Raw genomic sequence first — 24,435 nt, 5'->3', positions numbered from 1 at the left:
TTACACCTCACAGGCTGCATCTTTACCTGTTCACAGGGTGCCACAACTTCTGATAAGTCATCAAAGTGATTCTGGAATCCCAGCCAGGCTTTCAGGCACAACTTCTTGACTAGCTTGGATCAAGAAGAGCTGGGCAGTGCACTTTCCACAGCCAGTTAACACTGGATTCCCATAACACCACAGGTTAAGAAATAATAATGGTCAAGTGGTAGTCTGACTACAAGTACAGTTGGGCATCCAGAGAAAAAAAAATATATATATATATATGTGTGTGTGTGTGTATATATACACACACTGACCTAGGAAAAAATGTTATGAAAGAGAAAGATGCATATGACAGAAAAAAAAAAAATACAACTTTTCCAAAATGTTATGTGAATATAAAAGAATAAGTACTGTGCTTTGAGAGCATTTTTTGTTCTGACAAAATTAGCAGGGTGTTTCTCCATTTACTTTACAGTACTTTTAGACAGAGCCTAACTAGCATAAGACTTCAGTCTACATGACTTTATAACTACAAAAATCTGTCTGAGAACCAGGTTGTGATGGTTTAGGAAACTTTTAAATTCTGCACTGAATTTAAACTTGTATAAACCTCTTCTATCAGCTTATTAGTGACTTTTATCAATCCAGCCTAAATAAAGCACAACATACTCAGAAACAAGTGACTACTGTTGTTCATATAAATAAAAACAAAACTCTTAACACAGTTCAGCCTTTTCAGCCCTTTCTTTTGAACCATTTGATTAAATAACAAGTGAAAGTACTTGGTACACAACATTTCCTTTACCCAGAAAGATTTTTTATTTTTTTTTAAAAAAGTCCCAGATGGTTAATTTCTTTAGGTAATAGATATTCTATACAAGCCAAAATTAAGATTCAAATGCCATGAATAAAGTAATTCTCTCTTCATTGACTGTGTTGCTCCAAAAATAATTCAATGCAGTATTCCTGTTAAATATGGAGAAAAGTGTTTCCTTTAGAAGAGGAAATTCCCTTAAGGAAGTTGTTTTAAGATAAATAAAAGTTCAGGATGAAGCCAGCAAAAGGTGTGAAGGATTTCTCTTTGATTTACCAGCTTGTGTATTTGGGCTCAGACACAGACTACATTTTATGCACATATTAATAGGATGCTAATAAGGCTACAACTCTACTTTAACAGGGACCTGTAGAGACAACCTGATATGTGGCACCAGATATATTGGCCCTCTTAAGCAGAAGATTTATTTCCTTCTTGTGCAGGGAGAGAATCAGATTACATATTTTTAATTACAAGTTCACGCTTTGCAAAGTCAGACTATTACTTTTGTTAGGATCTTTCTCGGTTAAGGAGGCCTTCAAAAGATCAAGTTAAAAGCCAAGGCTTTTAGAGTAACTACGAGCAGTTTTTACTCTTTACTGGGAATATTATACACAAAATAAGGCCACTGAGTTACAAACCTGCTTGCTAGGTCCTGAAGACAATTCTAACATCCAAATCATGAAGCACAAAAATTGGCAGAATGTCTTTAAATAGTCTGTTACATTTCATAGAAATATTTGAGAGAGATCCTATTTAGTTTTAAACATCAAAGGTATTTCAAAGTTACATCTTTTAGTGTTTTTGTTTGTTTGTTTGTTTGTTTGTTTTTTAAACTACATCTGCAAAATGTTAAAAAGGCATTAAAAGAGAAATAAAAACCTAGATAAGGCTCATCTCAACTATGTATATATATCCTAGTTTATAGTTATCCTTTAAAAAAATCCAGAAATTTTATTGAGTAATATCTTAATTAATTTAACCACACATTCAAACAAATCTTCTGTACATTTTTTTCTTGCAAAGCAGCTTTTCACTATTTCAACTTTTTTCATAGTTCTAATACAGCAGAAATAGATTAGAACAAATTATATTTCATTATTAGAAGAAAGCAAGACTGAAAAGGGTCTTTTACTTAAAAGTCACACACAAACCAGAATAATTTTAAAACCCAAGTGGCTTCCATTTAAATTTAAAATAAAAATTCTGGGAAATGATAAGCTTGTTCTTAGCCTGTTGACACACAGAAACTTATCTCTTGTATTAACTGTTATTTTAATATAATTAAAAACAAGCAAACAAAAAACCACTACAGCACAGATCTTCATTTTAATTAGAAAAATCAATAGGACTACTTTTATTTATTTATTTATTTTCCCTCCAATCTATAGTTGTATTTCCAGACTGGCCAACATGTATGTGGCTAGACACTATTAAAACAGCATATAGATACCTTCTTCTAGCCTGGGAAGGTTCTCAGCTTTAAACTTATTTTGTCAGCTCAAGACTGCACTGACAATATTTGGCCCATTTGATTTCAGCAGCCAATAAAAACAGGCAATTGCCAATTACCGGTTACTTTTCTTTGTCAGCTGGAAGGAAGTCTGGTGGCTTTCCTATTTTTAATGCAAAAGCCAATAGACAAGTAGAGTTCTGAAATTACAAAGCAATGCAGTAATTTGAATGTTGGCTAATATGGGATTCCCCCACCCTGTCCCGCTGTTTCTACAAGGCAAGTTTCGTTTGTTTTCTTAACCTTCTTCTCAAAGAGACTGATCTCTCAACTGTGTTCAAAATGCACTTGTGCCCATGTCATTGACTTCAAATGAGCTGTATAAAAGTAACCAAGCATATTCTGAAATGATGCACCCAGCATTTCTACAGAGATGATGTTCCTCCCAAACAGGCTGCAGCCATCATTGTACAAAGGTGTTTTTTTTTTTTTTTTTTTTTTTTCAAAGTTGTTCATTTTTGAATCTCACCTGCCCTTCTGTCCACTGATGAGAAGTCTCTCACCCTCCTCCCACCTGAACTCCAGCTTTGAGAAGGAATGCATGAAGGTCCCATGTTTCAGGCCACAGATTCTCTTGCAGAGGGAGGAGGACAGCTCCAGGGGACCGTCACAGTGCCTGGAGATCAGTGCTGCTCTGACTGTGTGACCGGTTACAGTTGCATTCAAAGAATAGCAACAAGTCAAGTAACCACTGCTATCTCCTGCACATCCTCTTCCGTTTCTTCAGTGTATGATCAAAATAGCCAGGGTGCAGGCTCAAGGGAGGAACATCTGAGAAAACAGGAGACCCATAAAGCACAGTTCAATGAACCACAGATTCTGCATGCAGAAGTAAATACATACCGATGTAAACTACATCCAGACGCACTGCAGGTTGTGTTCTGTACTGGAGGCAGTGAGATGTGAAGGGCACATGTGCCTGCAGTGCTTGGGGAGGTGTCCCCCTCACTTTGGCTGTCTTTCATCCAAAGGGGCTTGTTTATGCTGCATACCATCTCTCTCAGCATTAACCACATACACAGCCCACTCCATGGCAATAGAAAAGCAAACTGTAAAGATGAGGCTGATTTACACTCAAGTGAACTTGAAGTCAGTAAGGAAACTGACCTTGGCAAAATCACCTCACAGCACCTCAGAAATGCTCATGTTTGTTAGATGCCCTGCTGTGGAAATACATTTTTCACCCGTGAAGCTGGATCTTAGCAAGCCACAAGAACTTTAGAGGGTCTGGAAGTAGCAGCGTCCTTTCTAGAACAAGGATAAATAAATAAATAAGCAAAACCAACAGCAGCAACAACAAAAACAACTAAAAGTAAACAAACAACAAAAATTCACAAGGTTATAACAGCTTATTTTTTTGTTGTTTGGGACTATATATGTTTACAATAATAATCTTGCTTTCTCTCTGATCATAGAAGTGCATTTTTCTCTCATCACACTAGTGGATAAGTGAAAAATCACAAATGCCCTTTTTCTCTGTGAAGACAATTCATATTTTAGAAGATAAGATCATCAGGGTATAAAAGGGTATTACATGTAGTTTCAATATTTTAAAACCTGGAGAATAGAAGAGTAAGCACTCTTCATTATTTATAAAGTAAAGCACCTTCTGCTTGGAAAGTTTCTTCTTCCTCTGATTTTTATGTAATTTTACTTTTTGAAGAAGTTTTAAACTAATAACTAAGCAGAAAGGCAAATTGTAACTATTCAATCTACAAATTCGTCTTGCAGTGTCCCATCTTGCTTTATTGACCATGGTAAGATATGCCTATAAGAATTGATGCAGTTCATCTATCTTGCCATACACTGACCACCCTTCCTGTAATTTTCCAATTTCCCCTTCTGCCAGAAAAGTAGAGATTGTTGACATCGTTACAAATGTGACAAGACCAGTAACAACAGGAAAAACAATAAGCAGAATCTGAATTAGGAACGTGCCACATAGAGAGCCCTGTTTTGAGCACCATTTGAAATGCTTGCTTAACTTGAGGTGTGTAAGTACCAAAGATTGCCCTGAGCAGGGATGCTTTCCCTTCCTGAGCCAAGGCCAGGACGATTGCTTAGTTCTGTAACAGATGAACAGACAAATACTTCCACTAGAACTAGAAAATGCTCCTTTGACCTTTCCTTTCCTTTACAGAGTAAGCATCACACACCTGTTTTGGTTTACTTATTTTTTTCTTTGGAGTGCTCACGTTGATTAATTATTTTCAATGTTACAACAATTCACATAAAATTTCACAACAAAACAAATGCTCACTTTTTTTTTAAAAAAAAAAGGGGGGGGGGAGGGAGAGAGATCTGATATCTGTAGGCTTAAAAATAAAGCTCAGTTGATGCCTATGAGAAAATTATGAATGTTTGGAAGAACCTATACTTGATATGAATGTTATTTATTGAATTGCATGTTCTCTTTTACTTGCCATGATATTATGGAATTAGGAATGTCTAAACTTCTTCATAGAAGGCATCTGAAACCATGTTCTACCATTTGCAATTACATTATAAGAAACAAAGAAAGAACATTATTCCCAACCCTGTGGGAACCATGTAATCACATTTAAAACACTCCTAATCAGCGAAACATAGGATGAAAGAAACACTCAGGTTCACACACTTTCCACCACATTATGTGTTGTATACAATGCCGGAAAGAACTGTAAGAATACCACGCTAAAAATAAATAAATAAATAAATGAAAAAGAGAAAAAAAAAATCCAAGATAATCCTGAAGTCCATAGGTTCCATTAAAGCTGCCTTCAGAATGAGATGTTCCCAAGGGGTCTGTAACATTAAAAAACCTGCTTACCCTCTGTCTTAATTTCTGGAAACAAGCCTCCTAATTTTTTGTTATCGGGTTTGACTAGATTGGTAGTACCAGCCCGTGCACAACAGGTGAGCTTGGCTGGAGAGACAGGAGGGCTTTGCTAAAGCATTAATCAAAGAAGAGCCCATGGAAGCTGTGAACAGCAGATGAGCCACCTGCATAAAACAATGCTAAAAAGGGAAAGAGTTCCATGACAGATATGACAAAGTCCTGTAAACTAAGTGGCAGATAAAAAAGGAAGATATGTATTGCACACTGGTGTACTGTGGTAGGAATATGGAAATGGAGTGTCATCTTATACAACACTGTTGTGGCTAAGGTATAAAAGCAGAATCAGAAAGCACGGAAGCTTTGTATTGGTAAAACAGTGCTTTTGAGATGTGCCCTTTCACAGGCACATCTACGTTGTCTGCCAGGCCACAGCTGTACAAAGGCTGCGCTTTACTGAGACTACAGCTGGCAGAGCCTTTGCCATAGATGCAAGCTCAGGGTCATTTCCTAGGACACAAGTATAGCCCTGAGGTCTCTGGACAGAAGAGCCATCAGCCTAGCAGGGTCCTAGAAGGACCCTGAAGGACCCACCACCACGAAATGCAAAAGACATCACCACCTCGTGATGCCTTTGGGCCTGATCGTGTGGTTGCAAGGAGGGAACTCTGATCGCTGATCTTTCTGCTGCAGCCTACTAATATATATACGAATAATGATGTAGATTTGCAAGCAATAGTGAAACTATACCTCTCAGTAGAGGGAATGCTCCCATGCTTTCTACCAGAATAGTTCAGCTCTTAAGACTTGGCAGTGCTCTGGTGACCCTGAACCCCACAAGATTCAGTGCAAAATTATGCAGACAGAATAATCACCTAACACAAAACGTGAGCACCTCCACACAGTGAAATTACAAATCGGAGTGGCTGAGGCACAGCTATGCCATCAAAAAGCACATCGTGTGCCATGTGTGCTGTTAACCCAATAAACCCCATTGCTGAACGTTGCCACAGGAAGAGTCAGCCTTCAAGGTCTGCCCAAATAGGCGGAAGGGCTTACATTGAGGTAGAATGTAAATGCTTGTGCCACAATATTATCCACTAACATATAGTACTGTCTTCATACTTCTTCCTCTCTCCTTCTCTAATTGACTTGCAAGGATTTATCAGGAATCATCAAATTCCTCATCATGCTCAGACAGCTCACATACCAGGAAAACTATGCTAGTCCTCCAGAAACAAGTCTCCAATTCAAGTAAAAGTGCACAGCATGATTGATTCATTCACTGTTCATCTACAGAGACTATGCAGATGAACTCAGTTTGGGGTTTAAAACAAAAATGAGGTATCAAGACTAAGAATATAATAATATATTGCATACCTTTAGATTTACTCTGTAAAGAAATGTGTTTTAGCAGAATTTCATAGTAATTGCTTAGAGTATCGTTTCCCATACCCAAATGGTAGTAAGTTTTGGAAGGGAATGTTATAAAGGATGGAATGAAAAGTCCTGATGGAAGAGCCTTTAAAACAAACAAACAACAAAAAACTGGCATTTGGTTTAGGTTTCTTGTTTTCCTTTTTCATAATAAAGTTTGGGAAAATAAAAAAAAAATAGCATCCCACACACCAAAATAAATGAAACAATAAAAAAATATAACAAACCTCAAATTTTAAGACCAGCAATAAAGCAAAACTAAACACTTGGCTTGGCACTGGAACGATGGTTTTTTATGCTATGATACCCACAGGCTTTGTCTCAGGCTGTTGAGCAAAGTTGCTGCTTGCGCTGTTTGAATGTTCGAACTTCTTTTTTTGCTGTTGTTGCAGGTTTCCTTAAACAGTGACCAAAGCTTAAAAAAAAAAAAAAAAAAAAAAAGGTTGTAATGGCTTTGGACACCTAGTTAAGCGGCCTGTTTCCCCAAAGTGCTGATGACCCAGGAGCTCCTATTCACTTCAAAGCGTAGGATTTCGGAATGTTTGTTGCTTTAAGATTTATGGTCTCTCTACATCCTAACTGAGAGATTCAAGAAATTACAACTAGTAGCTCATCTCCATTAAAATTAGAAAGAAGTGCTAGACTGATTTGTGGCATCTATTCCAGAGGCCAACACGTTCATGTCTTCACAGACCCTGCAAGTGGAATAACTAGCGTGAAGAAAAGAAGATACCGCAGAGAAAGCTTTGCTAAGAGTAAACAGGGCAATTCACTGCAAAACCCAGGAGCTGACAGAAGCAGCCACAGCAGATGACAAAGAGGAGAGGTGGGAGCTGTTTCTGCCTGCGAGCTAGCACTAAGTGAACAAAATATTGTTCAGATCACTGCTCTGACTACATTCCAGTCAGAGAGCCAGCTTAACAAGATTTTGTAAACACAGAACCACAAGCTGGGCAATAATGATCCAGAACAGCATGTGGAAATTCATATCTAAAGAAAATAATACCACGAGGAGTGAAAACTTCCACTCAGGGTTGTTCCCCAGTTCTTACAGAAAATGAGACAAGCTTAACAGCGAACGTTTCTGAGGGCTTTCTCCTCTTCTGAGGAAAAAAAGTAGCAGCTACTGAGGAGGAAGAGTCCATAAAAGGATGCCAGTGTTAGCAACTTGAGTGACAGACAGGAAGGAGATTTCCACAATTGGCGTTTGGTGAATTGCGAGCTATAAAAACTGTTTGGAGTTTGGTGGGTTGTCTGAGGTTTCTAGGCACGGCAGTTTAATTCTGTCTGTTACTAAAAGGTCTTGTTTTATTTAAAAAGATTTATGTCAGAATTTCCTCGTGTATCATATTAAAGGAACAAGAAAGGGAAGAAAACCAAACTTCTTGCTGCATGATAATTAGTTTTTTTTTTCATCTCACATACTTTTGTATCTATCATTAGGAAAATAAAATAATAATAATAATAAAAAAAACTTACTGCTGTAGTTTCTTTTGCAAACTGCCTTCTTTCCCTTTTGCCTGATTAATTTAGCTTTTATTTGACTGAGTGTTATACACAGTGATTTTTGTGCTTTTAAATCTGCTTAGTCTTTACTATTATGCATAAATTGCTGAAACATGTAAGCATCTATGCTGAAGCCTAACCTTAATAATCCAGGCCCTCAGTGTTGATTTGTCCATTTTAGCTGAACTGAACTTAAATCCTTTCCTGTACCAAAAGAAGGACAGGTCTAAAGCTCTGCAGGCAGTCTGAAGTTTGTGTCTGTTTGAAAGGAGTGCACCTATAAAATATTTAGACTAGGAAAAAGGTTTCAGGACAAAATACAAGTAAAGTCTTTTTGAAAACAAATTTCATCTCCTAATCCAAAATATTTCATCCACCTGATGAGGCAGAGGTAGGGGGAAGAGATTTGTCCTTTCTCTTCTTGTAGCACAAAGTTGTATCATAAGAACAGATGGTAATCTTGAGAGAGACAAATTTTTAAGGTTTAACATTCAAGCATTAGAAGACAAGGTTTAAATAAATAAATAAATAAATCTACTTTCTTTGTTGTTAATGTGACAATGTCCAGTGGTCTGATTCAGAGGAAAACTTTCATAAGTGTCACTGCTCTGTTCTGTTGAAGGAAGCACACTGTCTGACATCAGCTCTGCTGAACTAATGGCTCTACAAAGGCATTTTTTGACATCATCCATCAAACTGTGTCTCTTAATCAGATTTCTCACTCTTTTTGATTATGTTGTTTCTTGTTACAACCAGACTTTCCAACAGCGTTCTCTAGCTTTAAAAATGTATTCATCTCCAGTAACAGAAAACACATGGATCCTCCCTTGTATACACCAGTCTTACTAAAAGTAATAAATATAGAGTGCAATCTTCTTGTTATGTTACCTTCCCCAACATCCTTGAATCCCCCGGCTTCACATCTTTTTTCTTTTCCTCTGTTTATGATTTTGTTTGAGCCTAAAATCAGATATTTGAATCTGAACTCCATTTTTGAACTTCTTTACTCAGCAAGTCTTGGTAGCACACATACTTGACATTTCTCCACCCACAGAGACCCTTACACATTTTAAGGTGGTGGTGGGAAAAAATGTCTCTCATCAACAAATGTATGTTTGGCAGGTCTTTTGTTAAATACTTGTGTGTCAATAAAGTATGAATTATATATATAACCTGGACAGATGAAAGATAAAAGAGAGAACTGAAGGAGCTGGACTTATTTTGCAAGCTGAAACTATTTTAAATTATAAAAACTCTTTGAATATTCATTTCACATATTTGTTTCATTATGTCTTTAAGAGGGAAGCGACAGACTGATCTTTCATATATATCTAAGAAACTTATCTGCATGATATTGTTAAAAGAAACTAGTTAATATAACCAAGAAGATTCATACCTTTTATTTCATACCTTTTATTTCCTTGTAGTGTTGTGGAATTCTTAGGAGCAGATACATTCTAACACTCGTATTTGATAAAACTACTTGTTGGCTAAATTGGAAATTTAGGTGATTTGTACCCAGAATGTCCAGAATAAGTGAATAGAAGCAAAAATACCTCGTACAGAATAGTTTACAAAGAAATGTATAGAAGTCACAGACCAGTAATAACTGCTTATAGGGTCTTGTCTATAGTGGTGGTGGTTTTCTCCTGAGAAAAAAAAAAGAAAAAAAAAAGAAAAAAAAAAAAAAAAAGGAAGACACCAGCAGATTTAGTCCATGAACTCTTTCCCTTCCTCAGTTTCTGGAAACTTATTTTCTCTGTTCTCAACTAGGAAGAATTAAGGTGGGTTTTCTTTTTCAGATGGTGATATATACTTGTATATATACCTGTATATTTTTCAAACACCACAATATTATGTAACTACAAATATCTATTTATCTAAAAATATATATGTATCTATAACTATCTAATATCTATAACTATAAATATCAGAATATTTATATACATAAATTACACATATATATCTATAAATATATATATATGTATATATATATATATGTAATTTTTAACACTTCTGGCAACTACAGTGATTCCCCAGCAGATGGCAACATTGATCTGGCTTTGATTGAGTAACACCTAGTGCCCACCCACCTACCCAGGAAGGATATACCCATAGCAACAGATCTTCCCTCCTTTCAGCTTCAGAAACCTGCATGCCTTGAAGCCTGCTTTCTCTATATACACATATATTTTTTGAGCAAAGCTTACTCTTTGTTTCTATATGCTGCCCGAGTCTCCGTGAGTTTTAATTACTAACTGCCTTAATCTATGGGTTCCGTTGTGTCACATCTCCAACAAAGGCATACAGAGAAGTGATTACAGCTACCTAATATGCTAAATAACAACGTGTACTCAGAGATACAGTACAAGAAGGAAAAGAAGTCACAGGACTTAGCTTTCTGGAAGAAAAGTAGATTCAAACATTCAATAGAACGAAAGATGTCTTTTAACTGTATACTATTACTGTCTCTGGCACTACAAAATTATAGTGGTTGTGCTACTGCATAAAACTGTAAAGCAACGTAACAATTGTACTAGAACTATAGGCAAATCTCTTCTAGTTTTCAACAATGCTTGAGTTGAGACACAGGGAAGTCAGACCCTGATTACCCACTGCACTCTGTTAGAGGAAATGCTGGAGTTATGTATTAATTGTAAGAAGGTACTAGGAGAGCATCCCACAACCCTGACTACAAAAGGGTTTAAAAAAATCTTCTGACATACCACATATTTGCATATGTCATTACACAAATAAATACCAATGAGTACGGTCCCTCTAACTTTTAGGTTAACCAAGGTCAGCTATTGTTTGATGCACAGGTGAATACTCAACACTAAAAATAGACAAATAACTCCCCATCAGCATCCCTTTGCAGACTGTCATCTGCTAGCTGTTGAAAATAATGAATGCCACAGCACTGTAATAGCAAGGTACTACACGTAAAGATCTCATCCCTTAGTTTTAGTAAGAAGGTACAACAGGAGAGATTTTGTTTGTTTGTTTGTTTGTTTGTTTTGTTTTCTTTTTTTCTGTGTACTGTCTTCAGCATTGGGCTAAATGGTCTATTTTTTTCTCTTTCCCACACAGAGAGAAAGGATAAACAAATGAATTAAAGAAACAGGTAAAAAAAAATAAAAAATACCACAGGTAAAATGAAACACAACCACCAGTGATATCAGAATCAGTTCTCTTATTCCCTAAACCAAGGAAGTACTTTGGCACTCCATCAATAGAGGAACTCCCTTTGCACCAGGGTAATACACAAAGGAGTTCCAGCCTTTGGGCAACTGAGACATTTCACTGCTAATTAAATCTTTAAATCCAGTAGAGTCAGTTACCTGAAAGCCTATTTTAATGGTATTACCTGATCCATCAGGCCTTGTTTAATTACACCTTCCTTGTCTTCCTCGTTAAATGCTGATCTGCTGTTTTTCTTCTTCTCTTTGTTGTCTTTGATAGCCCCCTCCTGCCTGTGCTTGTTCTGCACAAAGAGATATCAGTGTCAGAAAAGAGAAGCTGTACAGTTGTGGCAATGGATACACACTGCTCTTCTGGTGATGCTTATCTTTGCCGATATACAGTTCTGAACTTTGATAAATACATGCAGTTCATGCATCTGTTTGAGTGTAGATTTTAATTCGTACTTTTCATTTTCCTGCTATTAAGTAATAGCACAGGCTAACAAACTATTTCAAAGTATAACAAGTAGCACCAATGCTGTTTCTAGGGCTTTTGGTAACTGACCCCAACATGCCTGCCTGGGTTTGTAACCCTAGCTACAATTTCAGTAGATAACCAGAATGGTGCTAGAACTTGGCTGGGCTTTTGCATGCTAAACAGACTTCAAAAACCAACAGCCTGCTTCTGGTTCTCAAACATCTCCAGTAAATTGGAGTTGAAATTGTACATATTTAAGAACCAATTAACACTCAGCAGACACTCTATGCTGCTGTACAGAACAGAGCTTTACAGCCCAAATCCTGCAGGCTGCACCGTAAACTACAAAGATTTCCTCCTACACAACCTATAAATCCTGCTGAAGTGCAGGAACTGTTGTGCCACGTATGATGCTATAGTATATCAGGGACATCCATACATGTAGGCTGATATGACACAGGACCTGCAGGACATGGGAAACAGCTGGAGTTGGAAGGATATCCTGTGGCAGTAAAACAGCACTGGTTGCTCACCTGTAGGCAAAGCTTTGCTCAAGGTTTTCATACAAGAAGTAAACTATGTCAGTAGGTTGATTGCATGTTGTGCATTTTGAAAAATCTGGAATTTTACTGGAATATCAAAATTGCATTTCTTAGACTACAAGCAAATTTTAAAACATGAACTTTTAAAAATGTTTCACCAATGTCTCACTAAGACCAGACTTCTCTGAAGAGCAGCACTACCTGACTGGACAAGGTGTCTGTCAGACTTTCTCTAAGTTTTTAGAAAATGGAAAGCATCCCAGGTAAGCACAATGCACAGGTTCAGGAGAAGACCCTGACAAGCTCTGATTTTTGTTGTCTAGATTGGAATGAGTTGTTTAATGCCATGAGAACATAACAAGTCAGCTCTTTGTCCAGCACAGACTTATGATCTCAGCTCTGGCTTGAGGAACTAAAGTACTCAAGTACCACATACAGGGAAATCTGATGCAATTTAGTGAATTCTATCAGTGACGTTATTTTTTCTTGGTTTATTTTAAGCTACCAATAGCTCAGCATCCACCTCTGCATTAGCCAGACACTCACCAGGGCTCACTAAATTTTTAAGTGTCATTCCAAGAAGCAGACCCTTCAGAAAGCAATCCTGTTTTCACAAATCTTAAAAAGTCATAGCTTTTGTGGCATAAAAAGTCATAGGTTTTGTGGCAACGCATCTGGTGGTGCAAGCTCCCACACACCAGTAGTCAAGAGGCAACACAAAGCAGTTAAGAACATGTATATTCATTTGCCCCTAGCAAATGCTATTTGAGACTAAGTCTGAACACACTTTTCCCATTTGCAGGAGATGGAAGTCTGCAAAGAAAATAGTTGCCATCTCACAGGGATACCTGTCATTACCGAAAACATTTCTGTGCAACTTTGCTTCTTCCTTCGCCCACTGGTGCAATTTGTTGCTATGAAATCTCAAGAATGCCAGTGAATGATTTTGAAAGTCGTTGCATATCTGATGTGTATCTAATAAGAAGCAAAAGGAAGAAGAAGCGACAAGTAAAAAACATCAAAATAAAAATGACAGACATACAGAAAGAAACTTTGTTTAGTTTAAAAAACAAAACACCAAGGAAAAAAACACCACTACTTCCTCCTCCTCCTTATTTGCAAAATCCATCCATTTGGCTAAACACCAAAGTAGTGCTCAATAGGCACATTGCTCACAGTGGGGAGAATCCTGCCCGCATTGTAAGCAATCCTTTGCTACCAAGGACACAAGCAAACATGCATAATCCTGGCTGTTCCCACCCTGCAGAAAGGTCTGCAGGCACCCACTGAGCTGAGAAGACCAGAATGCAGCCTTGGCACAGAACCTTCCAGCCCTCACCCCCAAGGATTAGGCAGTAACAGTGCCTGGCATGAAGAAACACACCCACCATACCTTACGGCTTTGAGAGCATTTTGTTAGTCAGAGGAGAGGACTAAAGAGAGAAACTTAAAATCAGTATTGATAATTAACCCATTCCTGTTCTAACATTTAAATCCAACATTTGAAGTGCCCTGAGCAGTGAAGCAAACCTTTACAGCCCTATCAAAAGCAGTGGGTTGAATAAGCACCATTTGCACTATTGGTTCAGACAAACATTCTCCCACACTGGATCAATGTTGAATGACACAGGGAACTCCTGCCTCAAAAAGGAAGAGACTGACTGATGGTCCAGGTAGTGACATTCTTCAGAGGCAAGAATCCTACTGAAAACCACACAGACAGATTTATGAGAGAGAAACGGAGCAGTGCCATGGACTAAGATACTTTTTGTTCTATTTGCCCTAGCCGTAACCTCAGTATTTTATTACCCCCCTCCCCACCTCAAAAGATTAAACACAGATCTTAGGTGTGCAAAATCACCTGAAACACAACACATATAAGTGAAGGTCCTGAATCCACAGAAGTCAAAAGAGGCATAACCTTAAATTGAGGCAACACCTGGCACTGTTCCATCTGTCCCATCATTTAAGGCATTCAGCTCACAGTCTGGAATTCACAAGTCCAAGTCAGACAGCAAAACCTACAACATGCAGTAGTGTACCTGCCTACTCTTCTTCATGTCATCCCTATTTTTCTATTTTCACCTTGCCGCCGTTCCCTGATGATACCCTATTTGCCTCTTCCCACACAGAATTTCCCAACAGTACCATTCCAAGACAATGCTATACACTTTCTGAAGCTGAGTTCACATCTCAGTGACACTGTTAAAATAACAGGCACATAGATGAGTTCTGATGAAGAGGGAGCATTGCAAGTCTGTGCCTATTCACCTCTTCCCTACCAACACAGTTCAGAAGTTCATTCCTGATTCAACATCAAAGGGGACTGAAATCTCCATAGTGCTGCAAAAATGTAGAAAGCTAATCAAAAACAATTAAACCACTATGAGAAACCTTTCTGGACCAAGACAATCTAAGATTCCTTTTAAGCTTGTGCAGCACAAACCTTCACCCACATTGCTTAAGATTTTGCACGCAACATGTCTTTTACTGTAAGTTTCAATACCTCCTGCAGTACCAGCTGAGGGGAATTCAGTCTCAAAACAGGTGAGCAACAAATCAATAGGTGTTTGTTGTAGGAAAAGGAAGTAAAATAAGCAATATGAGACTGCCATCACACAAAGGTGAGTTATATTGTGTAGCATCCTGGCATGCACACCAGGAAAAACAGAAAAGGTATTCAGAAGAAGAATAATCAAACACATATGTTGAGATACCTGTCCTTCTTTTACATGATCTAAGCTTTGCCCTGAGTAAACACAATTGCTGATAAGTCTCTGTAAATGCACTCTTAAATCCAAGTAGGAATCTGCCAGATGGCATGCAAATGGTCTTTCTGATTAGTTGAGTGCCAAGTTATTTTCCTGCTGTTCATAAGGTGCTATGTTGAATCCACGCAAAACAACACTGCTTTGTGTCAACAGTGCTTCATTCCCTTCTGTGGTGGGTGATGTGCTTGGCTACCTTTTATAAAGAATTTAAACAAAGCCCCACAGAAAGTACACATTATAGTCCTAACCTCAGTACTTTATCATTCCCGCCCTCTCCCCCCCTCCAAAAAAAATAAAATAAAAAAAAAAATTAAACACAGATCTTAGGCACGCAAAATCACCTGAATCAAACACATATAAATCAAGGGCCTGAATCCACAGAACTCCAAAGAGACATACACTTAAATTGAGGCAACACCTGGCACTGCTCCATCTAGTATTTAGGGCATTCAGCTCTCAGTCTGGAATTCACAAGTCCAAGTCAGACACCAAAATCCACATGCATCATGCTTCAATGAGCCCGAGGCTTAAGTCCTGGAGATGGACTCTCAGACATTTCTCATGCGCTGACTGTAGAGGGGAAAAGAGATCCTAAGTAACGAAGTACCTAAGAAGGTTTCTCAAATCTGCACTCAGATGTATCACTATAAATCTTGATTTAATCAAAAAGGGCCAATAAAAAGAAGCATTGCTCTGTCATCTGTGATAGTGAAAACTGTCCAAAGTTGGCAAACTTTGTGTAACAGGCTAGTAGCAGTTAATTCACTCCCTCTGCATGAAGGAGTTCAAGCGCACATCCTTTTACCTTCCAGGAGAGCAATGTAACAACCGCATTGTCAACTAAATTCCATGAGAATATTTTACTTCTCTTCTCTATTAGACAAGGCGAAGATGGCACACGAGGCTATAACTTGAGCCTAAAACAAATGCATCAACCAAGTAGAGAGTAATCTTGCTTTTCATTTGCTTCTAAAAATGTGTGGTTTCTCTTTTAATTACAATAATCTGACAAGAAAGAGTATTTCACAAACAAAATTTCCTCTTCCAAATCCTAGTCTCACAGCTCCACACGAACACACAGTCTCCCACATACACAAAGTTGGCCCTGAAAATAGAATAGCTGCTTTTGAAACTGGAGCTCCACAAGTCAGGCCACAGTCTCACAGAAAAAGCATTTACTGCTCACAGACAAGCAATAAAAATACCCCTTAGGCAACTGTTCAAACTGTGAAAAGAGACTGAGTCGCATGAGCATTATTTGTTCCCTTCACATGCAGATTCCTCAGCAGATGAAATGCGAGAAAGAAGGACCCTATTAGTATGCTCAGGAAGCAGAAGCTCACGTTTGCCAGCCTTTTACCAGGCAACATGGTCAACATCAAGCAGAACAAGTCAACATCACCAAACAGGTCATATAATTAGATGGGGTTTGGGAATTTTGCATACATTGGTGCAGGAAACTGTTGTAAAAACCATCACTGCAGAGGGTAACAAACTCCTAGAAAGGTAACTATGCTACATAACGAAGAGCAGATCCTAAACAACAAATGAAACTGAGATCACTTAGAAAAAGCCTATACAAGTCCACAAGTACGGTGGATGAATGAATTACTGAAGACCTAACTTTTGTGTGCTCTCTCAATAGAAGTATCCCTGTTGTGTATAACTTCCTATGGCACTCTTTTCATAAAGGAAAAAGTGCATGCCGCCTTCCTCCCAGCTTCTCAAAGAAACAACACCCTGTGTGCATCACGTTTGCCCCCCACACCAGCCGCCAGCAGGAGCAGGACTGTTTGGGTGCCTGTGCAGACCCAAGCGAAGGAAGTGGCTCTGTCTGTAATTGTCCCAAGTTGACCCCGGGAGAGGTGGGACAACCACTTACTTCTGAGCTTCACAGAGGTTTGCCAGCTCTCACAACAGCGCCTGTTGAGTTCTGCCAGCTGCAATGGCAGCACAGCCTCCAGCTCTGCTCCTCCTGGCTAAGCCTTTCTGTCCCTTCAGCCTGGCTCTGACCCAAATCTGTCATTTTCCCAGGTGTCTGAGGGTGGTTTCCCTTGCCCCAGATCTGTTACCTCCAGCTACAGTTCTTGTTGTGTTTTAATCCAAAGCTGAGGCTGGCAGAGAGTACTGCAGTTTAGGGATGGCTGTTCCTGCTGCCATGTCCTACCTCCTCCTCCCAGGAGGCAGCTGCACCTGCTAACAAAGTTCTCCCTCACTCCCCCGGCCCTCATTTTAAACACACTTCAGGCAGAAGAAGCCTTCAAAAAATAATAATAATAATAATAACTTTTGAATCAACAAACACTTTGAGAGAGAGTGCAAAGTAACACATCATTTGATCAAATACAGATAATTTTCCTCACAAAAAAGGGCTGTTATTGGACACAAAGCCAACAAGTTAAAGACCATTGCTACAAACCGTGGAGATGCTGCATCAAGTACACTGATATAGGTGCACTTTTTTGTTCTTCTCCAATTTTAATAGAGTGCAATTGAATGTTTTTCACTGAAATCTCAAATGTTTGTATTTTTACCTGATGCGCATACTTGGAATGTAACTTCATCTGCTCTGGGGTAGTTTAATGGTTAAAAAAATAGCACCATTATCTAAGAGACACCATGAGTCTTAAACATAGAAAAGATTTTACCCACTTTATTCGATCACAAGTAGTCAGTGCTGCAGTACAAATATTTGGCAATAACCACAACCAACTGCCATGACAGAAATATATTAGACAGAAGAGAGGGAGCTGCCGGGCTCATGTAAATTTAATGTCAGAATATATTATCTGCGGCTGCACTTTGCAACGCTGCATGGCTTTGTGTTGAAGATAAAATGCTCTGATTTACAGCACTATAAATGTTTGCTAAATGCCTTAATTGCTCTCTCTTCTTTCAAAGGGGCACTTTATTATTAGCTTACAGAGTGTGCTACGTAGAGCAGATAGTTTCTTCCTAATTCATTACTGACATGTTAAGAATCTGTATTTTACTAATATTCCTTTGAATAAGAATAGTGTCTGCTTTACCTCTGCTTTCAGTGATGAACAGCCACATCCATCTCCTTGTTACTATGGCAATATTACGTAGGAGGAACAGAAACAGACTGATGCTTTTATCTTCTGCCTTTGTACTTAGAATATGCTCTCTTCCCCCCTCTTTATTTTTGAACAAAATAGCCACAAAGGGGGACGTGAACTGTTCAGAGAATCAAAACAAGGGTTATTTTATGAACTTTGTTGTCATATTAATTGAAGATAAATTTCAAGGCTATGAATGATCATATAAACACCTCAGACCTTAAGATCTGATCTCATAAACAAGGTATTTTATTTTTCACCAAAAAAATAAAATGAAGTGCTAATGACCTGCTCAGCTAATGACCGAACTCCTTGGCTGTCAAGCAGAACCCAGGCGAGGGTGAGTGCATCACTCACACAACCTGCTGTTTCCACTGGAAACAACTAAAACAGTTCATTTGGGTACATTTGTGAATGTCGAGTGGGATTAAATCCATCTTTTTACATGACCCCATTTAAAAGGTAATGGAAATAGACTGGTGTAATGACTACTACTAAGAACACCTCCTCTGTATCCATTTGTTTCTAACTACATTTTTTTATTTATATATTAAAAAAAAGGGGGGGAGGGGAAGGGAGGGGAGAAGAAAAATGTGGAATGCAGAGGACAACTATTGGAATGCACACAGTCCGAGTTGTCAATGCACTATGATCAGTGTTTGGTCATGTTGGGTATAACCAAGAGATTTAGAGGAAAACATTTGCATCAACTCAACCACTTGCAGAAACTCTCCCTAGTTGTATTGGTGAAAGCAAAACAGCTGAGAAAAAAATCTCCAGCTTAAATGGGCTGAGCTCACTGTGAATGCCCAAGCTGGGGAGCAGTCACATTAAGCAGCTCAGCCTGAGCTGAGGGGAGAGCTTTGCCACAGCTGGGTATTAGCCAGTACTGGCACAGCCACCTTCAGACCAGGCTTGCTATGCACCTCCCATTCTGCTTAAAATCTGTATTAATCCACCAGAGGTTAGAGATATAGTTATTGCTTACAAATTTATTTCCAGTTTATCACTCTGAAATTATGAAAAAGAAAAACATATTCCTCCCCACCCAAAACCAACTCTTCAAACTCAAGAAAGGTATGTTCTAGGACTTGTAACTCGTTATGTTGCAAAAGAACACTAGCACAACATTTCTTTAGTCATATAGTCAGACAAGAGATTCATTTGGCAGTTGACTCCTGCAGTCCTTGATTCTACTTCGTTGTCAGTACTGCATTAGACAACTCATTTTTCCTTCTACTTTGATCCAAGAAGTTTGTAGTTTTGAAATCTCTGCACTCTTAATGTGTATTCCTGTAGCTTTCAGCTTTTTCTTCTTCTTCTTCTTCTTCTTCTTTTTTCTTTTAATAATTTGCAAGTGAAGATAGATATTCCTGATTACCATGTTTAAGCCTACGGACCATTGGATAACTCTTCTTTCTGAAATTTCATTAAACAAGCAAAACACAAACTGCAAGTAATACACAAATTTAAGATTTTTAATTCCTGCTGGTATACAAAACAGCGTTTATTACTGTAAATAAAAGAAAGGCATTGCATTTCCCATGGGAGCAGAGGGAAACACTGTAGACAAATATGTTTCATAAAAACACCATAACAGGATTAAAATATATATATATATATATATATATATATATAAAAGAAAATAGACACCCCTTCAGCTTTCAGCATGACCCAATACAGGGTTAGCAGTAGGATGTGAATTCCATACTCTGCACAAAAACAAATGAACAAAAACTTTCTCAAACATGCCAGGGAGCAAAAACTAGTGAGCATCAACATGAATTCAGTATTTGCTGTTCCACAGTAGTTCCCTCTGCAATATTGCTACCTTGATAGACACCATAGTGATCACTAACAGTAATTGGATCAGAGTATTTCCCCTTTTGACAGAAGCCTATTGTAAGCTCAGATGAAAAACAAGGAAGCCATGTGATCAAAAAGCATGAGACTAGCATTTTTTCTTCTATTTGTAACTTCTAGGAATCACATGCTAAGCACACCTTGTGTGTTATTGTTCAAATACATCTGCCGAGCATCTACCCTAAAGTAGCCTGCATAAATTAATTTTCTCAATATTAAAACAAGCTCAGTGACTATTTCTGAACTAAAAGAACCATTCTGCATAGAACATATGGTTGCATACAATAACTAACACAAAATACCATATTTTTGTCTTTAATGCCAGGTTATTAGAGCATGCCTTTTTAATGTTTGTACGGGGCGTTTGAGGCTGAAATGAGAACAGGTTAGAGTCAGCCCCAACTAACACAGAGGAAGCATATGCCAGCCAGTCCACCTGGTTAGAATCATGAAACTCACTCTGTTCAGTACTGCACAAAGTGGCAAATAGAAAATTTCAATGATGTACAGTGCCACACAACAGCCACTGAGAAGCATTTGCTCACCTGTCTACTCCGCCTTTGCTAGGAAGCTTTATACTGTGTGGGGAGGGGGGATAAGAAAGGGGAGATGTCTTTAACTCACTGCTAAGAAGGGTACGTGGAATTACAATACTAGTTGCCACAGGAAAAGAAATAGGTGGTTGTATCATAGAAGCATTTATAAAATGGTGAGAGCTCTGCCAAGACATTAAGAAAAAAGACAGCAAGCAAATAAAAATGGTGGTTTTTTGTTGTTGTTGTTTTTTTGTTTGTTTAAATCAGTTTCAAGCCACAGCTTCTTGCTGAGAAACATTACCTGTGCCCCACCATGAAGCGCCTGACAGCCCCTGGGACCAGGCAGGCTGGAGCCCTGTCAGGGGAGCTGCACAGGGGTTGCCATCGCCACTGAGCCTCGCTGCCAGCCTGCCAGGAGGAAAGGGATGGCCAGCAAGGCTGATGGGGCAGTATCCCCACACAGCATCAGTTTACAGGAGCCCAGCTACACACACCCATGCCCAGGCACACTCCATAGGCTAGTTCTAACACCCTTCGAGCAGTACCCCGCTTCCAAAGGGCTCCGGCCCACCAGGGCACCAAGCGCCCCGTGCAAAGCCAGGCCTGATGGGGCAGCCCACCAGCCTCCCCCTGCACCTCCAGTGCCACCCTCCTGAGGATAATTAAATAAGTTTAATGAAAGATGATAAGAGCATATTTCATTGTTTACGGGCTCATCTTTCTGCTGTCGCTGGGAACTAGCTGCCTTCTCTGGAAGAGGCTCCTTGCACACCCCACATCTATTTTGTTGGCTTCCTCCTGAAGCCGTCTTGGGCATAGATCAGATGAGAGTCCGGCAGCTGAGCAGCTCTGCTACAGGCAGGAATTCATTCAGCATCACGATGCTTTCCCCATATTCTCAGAAGCAGCAACAGCTTCTATAAATACCAAACCACCAGCAGTATTTCGTGAGACTGTTGCTGCAGGTAGTCCTTACTGGGAAGGGCAAAGAAACACATCTTTCTCTGGGAAGGCAGGTACTGAGCTGCTGTAACCTGGGTGCTGACTGAGCTAAGCAGAAATTACAGGTAATCAGCATCACTTGAGACTTGCCCTGTTGTACAGGTATCAGCTGGGAACTTGAATGTTGCCATAACTGGTTGTTGCAAAGTGGTGATTTCTCTTTCAGGAGGTATCAAAGCAAAACCTTCTCAAAAGCTCTTTACAAAACCACCACTTAGGAGAGTCTTTTCTTAGGAGAGGAAACTGAATGTGCCTTCAAGTACATCACACGTGCGCGCGCGCACACACACACACACACACACAAAAAAAAAAAAAAAAAAAAAAAAAAAAGCAATCCCCCTCAGCCACCACCAGATTGGAAAGGGAGTTGCTGCCTAGGAAAGAAGCCATCCCACCGGTCCTCTCAGGAAAGCCACCACCAAGTGCTCCCCTGTGCTATCAGTGGCAGACACAACCATTGAGCAGCTCACCGGGACCATGGACCAGCTGGGCTTACAAGAGCCTTTGGTGAGGAAGCGCACAAAAGCAGCTGGGCAGCAGCACAGTATGCCCTCAGTTCTCAGAAAAAAAGGCAGCACTGATTTTGTCAGTGGGGTGAGGAAGGTTAAACGCAGGCAGAAGCTGGGAAAAAACTGGGTGATGCTTGAGGGTGAATTTGTTTCATTAGAGAGATATGGGGATCACCTGCCCCTAGCTTCTCCAGGCTTGCTCACATCAGCAAAAAGCCCGACACCATTTATTAGCTAACTTAAAAAAGGACTTTAACCCCCCCACTGTAAATCACACTGATGTGTTTGGGGGTAGAAGGGAAGCTATCTACCCCGAAGCAAGAATCGATTCTTTTAAATATCCATGGCACCAGCTGCTCATAACTCTCTCAGCAGCTAAAAGGGTTATGAGTTGGGAGTCTCAGGCTGAGGCTCCTTGGGGATATCTAATATAGAGTAAAACCCAAGTGTACCAAACTCAGACTGCTTGTTGGCTTTTAGGGAAGCACAGATCTCCTCTCCTGAGCACATTCACATGTGATCCATCACATCAGATGGTGGAGGACTGGGACAGGATGAGCCAGACAATGGGCCCTGACACTTCAAAGGGCTCTCAGACTTTTAGCAAGAAAAGGAACTGTGGTTAACTTGTGACATCATTGTCTGCTGACACCCAGAGGTACGCTACATGCAAAATTAACAGTTGGTGGTGGTGGTATGAAGGAAATTAACTTTCTGTGTCTTTCCTAATATTGCTTACAAGATTTGTGGACATTTCAGATGAAAATTTATCATTTACTACTTTATCATTTATCATTAAAAGAGAGCATTAAAATGTAAATACTAAAACCAACAGGTGTTAATGTTCCTTGAAGGAGGTACTGCTCCAAGCAGGCATTAGCTGTATGACTCCAGAGACACCAGTGGCTCTCACTACCCAGACCAAAATCAGAACTGCACATCCAGACCTCTCCATGAGCCCATCTCAGGCCCACTTCCAATTATCACACACAAAGAACTATCCAGCATAAAAGATCCTAGCTGCATAATTTCTGGATATCTTTGTTCAAAATCACACTTTAGAAAAGACCTACCCTGGCAGTTCCCCAATTCTCAAATTCTTGTTTCTAACGTACTTTGTTCCTTCTTTGTCAAACTTGGCTGCCCTTTTTTTTTTTTTTCCCTCTCTCCCCCTAATCATGCTATTAACAGCATTTGCTGCTGTTATGCATTCAAATTTCTCAAATTTTCTGCTACCCTTCATACTCTGAACAAAGCAGCTTTCAGCTTCACAAGTAAGCTCCTTGATACTTCAGTCTTTAATGAGCGAAACACTTTTTGATCCAGTTGGAAATCGTAGTTATATTGGATGTGAAAGCACTCAGAAGTTTTAAGGAACTTAGCATCTGTCTGGGAGGCTCTTTATACCCTCGCGTTTCCCATGGGGACATGAGGCAAACTCAGCTACAGCTCCGCTACCAATGTCCTCCTCACTGCTCGGGGGGGGGAGGGAAAGCAGGTCTGACATCAGTCCGGCAAAAAACAAATTTGGCAGGAAGTTTGCCATTGTTAATGCAGACCAGCTCAAAGATGCTTAATGAATACAGCAGAAACTCATGCAAACTTGGTTAAAAAATACCAGGATGCACGTTTCATAGCTAGGAAGCTACACAGAGTCATTTGTATTAGGTGAAACAGAATTACCGTCCATGCGTTCACGTTTAGTGAAGCAAATTGAAACACCTTACACGTGTGACACGCTACCGCTTTGTGCAACCAAGCTACAAGAAGGCTCACCTCCCACGGCCAGCCGCACACGGTTACACACACCCTCCGACCCACCACTGCAGGAGCCGTGCCATCCCCGGCCACGCCGCCGCCCTTCCTCCTCCTCCTCCTCCTCCTCCTCCCCCGCCCCGTCTCCCCCCGCCCACAGCAGCCTCTCGCCCCCCACCCGCCCCGCGATACGGAGCCACTGCGGCACGAAAGACCTGGTTTATTCCAATAAATACAAACGCACCGCTCTGTACAAATATACAAAAGCACCCCGCGCGTCTTACAAAAGAGTCGCGAGGCTTAGAAAAAGGGCAGGGGGTGGGCGGGGGGCTCGGCTCGCCCCCGGCACCGGGTCCGCCGCTTTGTCCCTCGTCTGGCGGCTGCCCCCGGGGGTGCCGGCTCTCAGAGGGCGCCGAGGTGCGGCAGGCTGTCCAGCCGGTCCCCGCGGTCGCGGCCGGCCGCGCTCTCCACGCCGCGCAGCCACTCGGTGCATTTGCGCACCAGCCCCTCGTCCACCGCCGCCGCACCCTCGTCGTCCTCCTCGTACTCCTCGTCGTCGTACCGGTGCCGCTCGTTGAGCAGGGAGATCTTCAGCAGGGCCCGCAGCTCGCCGCCGCCTCCGCCGCCCCCCGCCCGGGCCCCGCGCC

At 40.2% G+C, this 24,435-nt stretch overlaps 1 long non-coding RNA gene across 1 annotated transcript; it reads right to left on the bottom strand.

The window, feature by feature from the left end:
* Positions 1 to 1,736: 1,736 nt before the first annotated feature.
* Positions 1,737 to 13,260, bottom strand: LOC118164588. The gene is made up of 4 exons (XR_004749555.1): positions 13,131 to 13,260; positions 11,412 to 11,554; positions 3,420 to 3,560; positions 1,737 to 3,083 (listed from the first exon to the last, which is right to left on the bottom strand). It is a non-coding gene; the product is annotated as an uncharacterized LOC118164588 (long non-coding RNA).
* Between the last annotated feature and the right edge of the window lie 11,175 nt (positions 13,261 to 24,435).

The sequence above is a fragment of the Oxyura jamaicensis genome, chromosome 3 (genome assembly GCF_011077185.1).
Source record: "Oxyura jamaicensis isolate SHBP4307 breed ruddy duck chromosome 3, BPBGC_Ojam_1.0, whole genome shotgun sequence".
NCBI classification, from domain to species: domain Eukaryota; kingdom Metazoa; phylum Chordata; class Aves; order Anseriformes; family Anatidae; genus Oxyura; species Oxyura jamaicensis.
This window is presented reverse-complemented; position numbering and strand designations above follow the sequence as displayed.